Source organism: Poecilia mexicana, unplaced genomic scaffold (genome assembly GCF_051168715.1).
Source record: "Poecilia mexicana isolate PSO_F unplaced genomic scaffold, ASM5116871v1 scaffold_11, whole genome shotgun sequence".
Lineage (NCBI taxonomy): Eukaryota > Metazoa > Chordata > Actinopteri > Cyprinodontiformes > Poeciliidae > Poecilia > Poecilia mexicana.
The window spans coordinates 15,799,953-15,807,114 of NW_028263380.1; the positions used below are offsets into that span (position 1 = coordinate 15,799,953).

At 37.7% G+C, this 7,162-nt stretch overlaps 1 non-coding gene across 1 annotated transcript; it reads left to right on the forward strand.

The window, feature by feature from the left end:
* Nucleotides 1-6,053: 6,053 nt before the first annotated feature.
* trnav-uac (transfer RNA valine (anticodon UAC)) lies at nt 6,054-6,126 on the forward strand. Its single transcript has one exon. It is a non-coding gene; the product is annotated as a tRNA-Val (tRNA).
* Nucleotides 6,127-7,162: the final 1,036 nt, after the last annotated feature.

The window sequence follows — 7,162 nt, forward strand, 5'->3', positions numbered from 1 at the left end:
ATATATATTTTTTTATGAATCGCAGTACATGTCGGAGCTCATTCTAGTGCAAATCTGACTAATTTAGTTTAAATAAAACACACACACACACAATTAAATCATCAATTAATATCAGTGCAATACAAGGTCTGACTAAGGTGGATTGAGCCCCCCTGGGTAAGTAACAGTCTTGGTCCTCAACCTTATGGCTCAGAGATTTCACAGTATGATCATCTGGAGTATAAATTATGTATTGCATGACCTTATCTAATTGCAGAAAATTACAAATTAACTGTACTGCTGATAAATGTTGAAAAATAAAATTGTATTAAGTTTACGATGTACAATAAATGCCATCTTTTTCTTTTTCTACTAAATTTTCTGAATTTTATTGAGTTGTAAATTGCCACTTTGGTGGTATGCTCCTCAGACATTGACATTATTCAAAATGTCTTTGTTATGACAACTTGACATTAACCAAGAAATCATTACTGATATAAATTTGTTATGAAAGTATTACTGATTGCACTTTAAAAATTAGGTAACTTTATGTTATTAAAGGTAAAGTTTAAACAGTGATGATTTCCTGGTTAATGTCAAGTTGTCATAACAAAGACATTTTGAATAATGTCAACTTTGTATTAAAAGTGTCATAATTTACCGAATGACACTTTATGACAACAGTCATAAATATTCATGAAGGCTTATTCATGTTCATGACAGGTGTTATGTCATGTTTATGACAGTGTCATGTCAGTCTTATTCACCCCCCTTCAAATAAAGTGTCACCCACCACTTAAGTATGTTTCATCGGCTACTTTTACAGTCGATAATTGCATGGCAAGACGTGTTTAATTCATCAGATGTCCTTTCTCAACTTACTGAAGAAGGAGAAAGTAGAAAGGAACACAGTATTAAAATATGAAATAACTTCAATGAGTAGAGACAGAAATGCCTGCAGAGTAATTTATCAAATCTGATGCGGGACCGTTCAGAAGCAGATTTCTACCAATGAGTGTTCTCTCTGGGTTTGTTATTTTTCGCCCGTAAGGATCCTCACTTTAACCATTTAAAAAAGGCAACTGCTTCTCATCCTATCTCAGATCATCCGTTTCCTGCTTCACGGAATATGGTTTTTCCCCTCCGAGGTGATAAACAGGTCGTGTTCAGACTTTAGATAATGTTCAGTTCTTGAGTCTGAGGTTGCTTCAGCCAAGACTCCTGTTAGTTAATTGGTAGAGTCTTTGAACAGTCCAGTTCAGATGAAGGGGGAATTTCGGTCACATTATGAATTCTGTGTCTATGACTGGTGATGACCAAGTTGCTGTCATTGAAAATATTTATACCCTTTTTTATCTACATCTGATGAAATATCAGCTTCACAAATGTACATTATCATCTAAAATTAGAATACCAAAGAGATACATTGTCAGTAGATTAATACTGAGCACCAAGTTGGTTATGAATCTGAATATCCAAAGCTGAACTAAAAAATATACAAGTGCAGCTCAGTAAATTAGACCAATTTATTCCAGCAATTCAAAATTTAAACATGAAATTTAAATGCTACACAGGTGTTCTGCCTGAAAATGGAGTCAGCCTCTCCATAAAGCTGGTCAGCTTGTCGTGCACAAGCTTTGCTTTTGGATACAACACTCTGAACAGCCAGCTTTGTTTTGTTTTGTACTTACTCTTCTGAAAGTTGACAATAGCTGCCTTCTGGACAACTGTCTTCCATTATTAACACATTATTTTTTTTCTATATTCTAATTTTGACCTTGTGTAATAGTAAATTTTCTGAAAATCCCTGAAACTGTAAGCCCTAATTATTAAAATAAGGGATTTGAAATATGTCACTTGGAATGCAATAATGGCACATGTACGCGTCACTTTTTTAGTAGAATTATGGAAATAAATTGCAACTGATTGTGATGAGGTGTACCTTTGAGTTTATGCAGACTAATAACTGAACAGCTGCACTAGAGTTGTATGGATATTTTGCTGTCCAAGTAACTGTCCTTTCACAACAACAACAAAATAAAAACTATTTGCTTTATGTATTTTAAATCAAGTATTCTGATGCAGTTAAGTGTGCGCGCACACACACAAAAGCCATTCAATATGTTAGAGAAATATGAGATGTCATGGAGTTTTGGAACAAAACTCAAAGCAGCTCCTCAGAAGATATGCAAATCACATTTTAGAATCTTGTTTTTCGGTCAGCTGCATTCCTCGTCTGTCTTGTCAAAAATAATAAAATGACCCTTTCTTCTGATTCCGAGATCATTTGTTTTGAATCTGGGTGCAGCTCCAAGAGAGATCTTCGGGCTTTCTAATAGATTCGGAACAATGTATGTGGCTTTCCTGTCTCCTTGCAGGGAATTTTTTTGCACAGGCAGAGCAATATTCTTAGCGGGGAAGCTGTAAAAAATGCATGCGTGAGAGTGTTAATAGGAGTATGTGTGAGTGGCAGTGGTTGTGTGCCTGCATATAACATGTTTATGTGTTTGTGAAAACTGTTTTGTGCTCCCTTACAGCCCTCTTCTGCCATCTACAGGCACTTTTGTACTGCCTTTTCTCATTTGCTTTCTCTCCACCACAAGTGTGGTGTTAATCACTTTAGAACCATCCAAATATCACACAACCTGCATACTTGCAGCTATTCATGCTTGATCTGCATTGTGATTGTATGCATTAACTTTTTTTGTGTGTGTCACAAAGTGTCTACAGATTTCCCACCTACCCTTTAGCTGTACAGTTTGTGCTGCTTTTCAGAAATCAATAAGCAGCGTGTGAGGTTCATGTCCAGAGAGAAACAGAGAAAAAGAAGAGAAAGAACAAGAGAAGAGAGCGGGAGGATAAGGAGGAAGCAGATATGGTTATATGAAAGTCTGGAGCACAGAATCAGGAGGGAAAGAAGAAAGAAAGGGACCCTGGAGAAATGCAAGGACACAAAGAGGAAAAAACAAATGAACTACAAGAAAGGAAAGAGGGAGACAAAGACTGGGGTTGAGATAGAGGTGACAAGTAAAACTGGGAGCTAGAAGACGTAAAACATTCAAGTTAGAGAATCCTGGATGGAGAGTTAGAGAGGCTGAGGGGAGAAATGGGAGCTGGGGCTCAAAAATAAATTGGAACTGTGTGTGATAGACGGCAAGGAAGCAGAGAAAGACTCCAAGAAGGGATAAGGAGACATGAGGAGAGAAAATGCAGCAAAGTCTTGCATGAGTAATTCACTTTTCTCAATGGTTCATTGCAGCTGCCCCAAAAAAAAGTAGACACACTCAACCGGCAGATGTAATGTATTCCATCTTGTCCTAGAAACCCTTGAATGTAAAAAAAGAAAAAAAAAATTTACATTACATACTTTGCTCACTCTGTGCTATGTTCAGTTTAATCCAGCTACTATAATGCCACACACTGTAGGTGGAGGTGTCTAGTTCAGCTCAATGTAGCTGACAGAACTGAACCGGTCGGCATAATTTGATTTATTCTTGTTGGGTTTTCCTACATATCTATATAATATCGGTTCAAATTAAGCCCTGGATGATCATTGTTTTTCAAAAAAAAAACAAAAAAAAAAACTGTTTACCCATCTCCATTACCGCACAATTTTTCCCAAACACAGCAATCGGTTTGTTTTTGATGATTGGACATGAGTCTCCCAGTTTACTTGGAGCTGAAGCAAATGGCTGACAACAGCTTAAATCAATCTGCAATTTCTTATCCGTTTATTATCCACTTTTGGGGTAATTGTGGGTGGCACAACAGAACGTGGCAAGCATCCCGATGACCAGTTTACCAATATTATATTTCGCGTTTGACATTAGAAAATTATCCTCAGACATTACACAGCGCCCAGAACAGCAGCAGCAGCAGCAGCAGCAGCACACACCTGCTGCAAAGGGAAGGTCTCCCCATTTCTGTGCAATCAGCTTCTTCATCTGTAAACAAATCCACACATGTAAGCTAAATGAGTCGCTGAACTACAGGAAGTTTGTAAAAAAAAAAAAAAAGTAAATTGTGTGCAGTGCCTCTCTGAAACCTTTATACTGACTGAATTGTAACATTTTGCATGCTTCAATCATATATCTACATGCATTTACATACATATATATCCCCTATATGCCTTATGGCACATGTGTCAAACTCAAGGCCCGCGGGCCACATGTGGCCCGTCATGTCATTTTATATGGCCCGCCCCAGCATTTTATAGGCCGATGATTGACTTAAAATAGGTTTTGAGCACGAATTGACTACAAACTACATCTCCCACAATGCATTCCAATTGTTACCAGCCAACATTACGGCTTCTTGCCACTAGAGAGCAGCAGAGTCACCTCAAGCTGCTTATTGATTTTCCCAGCGAATAAAACTGAGACATCGACAAGCTAACATCAAAACGTCCAAGAAAAGAAAAATCGATTTACAAGTAAGACTGTGAATGAAGATGTGTGTGAGTTGGTGTCAGGGCGGCAGGTGGCGCTAGACTTTTTTTGTTATCTGTTATCTTGACCGACAGCATAAAAAAATCGGTCATATACTATTTTTATCCGTGAAATTACAATCATATTAACATCGGATATTTAGTCGCATTTTATGCGGTTTAGTTAATATTCACCGTGAATCCAGATCCCAGCACAGATTAAGCAGATAAATGTATCTACATTTTTCTCTTAGTGACAAAAACCACTGAATGAGGCCCCAATAACTTTTAATAAATTAAATTAAGCGACTTCACTTAAATTAGCATCACTTCACCCACTGGGGTCTGAATGCACTTCCTCCTGGTTCCCATCTGCAGAAAATTCTGCGCTAATTCATCAGTCAGTTGGATCTGTCTGATCCAAACAGATCAACTGAAGTCTGTGAGTGTTTTACCCTGCGCGGTCCAGTGTGTGCTTTTTTTTTTTGCGTGGTTTCGCTTCTCCGAAACGGACAGATGATGTTACGTCTGCAGCTCCTCCAGAGCACCGCTCTCTTGGGTAACGTGAACCCAGAAGGCTCCATTTGTTAAATCCGCTGGACGAGTTACTTCCAGCGGTTTCTTTCTAATTCCGCAGTGGTTGAGCAGAGGACTGCGCATGTTACAGTCTAATTAACTTTTGCATCGTCATTTATTTCCTCAAGATAAATGCAACGTTGTGTTAATCCACTAGAGGAGCCCTCAAATGTATTAACACAACGCTGAATTCTCTTAAGTTTTCTCTGGTCTGCAATGGAGACTTGAATTTAATGTGCCATTTCAACAAAAGGTTTGTAATGTGCTTCCTAACCATTTTTTATTTGTAAGTATTGATTTTATGGAATGTACAGAAACCATTATACATTTTGAACTATTTATTTTATTTTTGAACCCTTATTTATTTTGAAGTGTTGATTTTATTTTTGAACCCTTATTTATTTTTGAAGTGTTGATTTTATTTTTGAACCCTTATTTATTTTGAAGTGTTGATTGTCTGAAAGACCTTACACATGAATTGCCCCATACGGGGTTTGAACTGACGACCTCAGCATTACCAGCACGGTGCTCTAACCTGCTGAGCTAACTCACCTACCTTACAAACTGTTGAGTTTCCATGGATTTAAGAAGAACTTACATGATCTTACCACAATGAAGATTTGATAAAAGTGCTTATATTCTAATGTTTTTCAAAACAACATACATAATATTTTATTTTCCAGAGATTTTGTATTTTTAAGTGTTGATTGTATTTTTGAACCATTTTTAATTTTCATGTGTTGATTGTATTTCACAGATATTTTTTATTTTAATGTAATAATTTTATTTTTGAACCATTTTTTATTTGTAAGCATTGATTTTATTTTATAGCCATTTAGCCAAGTCTCTGTAGAACCATTTGTCTCTGCTAATGACATCTTTAATACAATTTTTTGATCCCAGGCTTAGTTTATGGACTGTAATGTGAAATTAGGCACAAGTATAAGTCTGACAGTTTGTTCACCAAGTTACTGTGCTCTCTGAGAGGATCTGTGGTATTTGACATCGTTCCATGCTCATTAGTCTCTAACAAAATGTGGATCATCTACCCGGAACACTGCAAAGAGCCTGAGTTTCTGTAGTGTAGTGGTTATCACGTTTGCTTTACACGCAAAAGGTCTCTGGTTCAAAACCAGACAGAAACAGATTTTGCATGTTCTATTCATCACAGGTGTTTACTAAAGGTCAACAAGGGTTCTGTGGTGTCATGGTCTGTACTCCAGGCATCTGAGTGCAAACCTGAGTTGAAATTTTCATGTTGCATCTCACATTATCAACTTTAGAACCTCAAACTGAAACAAAGCAGAGAAGTTCAGTTTCTGTAGTGTAGTGGTTATCACGTTTGCTTTACATACAAAAGGTCTCTGGTTTGAAACCAGACAGAAATGGTTTTTGTAGGTTATGCATCTCTTGGGGTGCAGTGAGACAACAAGATGGTTGCGATGGTTCATTTGCCAATCAACTTCAATGTCGGGTTCTTTGAAATTGAAGCTACTTTACTTCAATTACCAATTGGCAGTTCTATGGCGTAATGCACATGTGTCAAACTCGTGGCCCCCCCCAGCATTTTATAGGCCATGGAAACTCAAATGCAATATTTAAAATTTCAATACATAAAATCAGTTATTTAACAATATGAGGTGTTTAATTTATTTTTAGCATTGTATTTTCATACATTTATGCTGGGGGTGCCCAAGTCTAGTTTTCCAGAGCTACCATCTGCAACTTTAGATGCATTCCTTCTCTAACACACCTGGACCACTGACTCATTATAAGCCTCTACAGACGTGAATGAGGGAAGTCAACCTTTTGTCTGGGGTGTTTTAGCAGGGATGCACTCCTGATTTGTACCGTCAATGTGGCCCGTTGAGGGGGGCCAATATGCTGAAGTGGCCCTCGGTGAAATTGAGTTTGACACCCCTGCCTTATGGCAAATGATCTTTGTCTATTCACTCTTCCATTAAGGCCACATTTGTGGAGCACATGACCTAAGCAGTGGATCTCTCAAGTCAGACAGCAAGGTCTTGATAGGTTCAGACTCAAAACATTGACAAGCATGCACTTTACTTCCACTTGTGTTGCTTTGTCATATGCAAGGCCAAAGAAATATGCGAAAGGTTGTGATTACAAGACAAAAACCTGAAACTCTCAGTAGACATGGATACATTTGCAAGCCTCTGG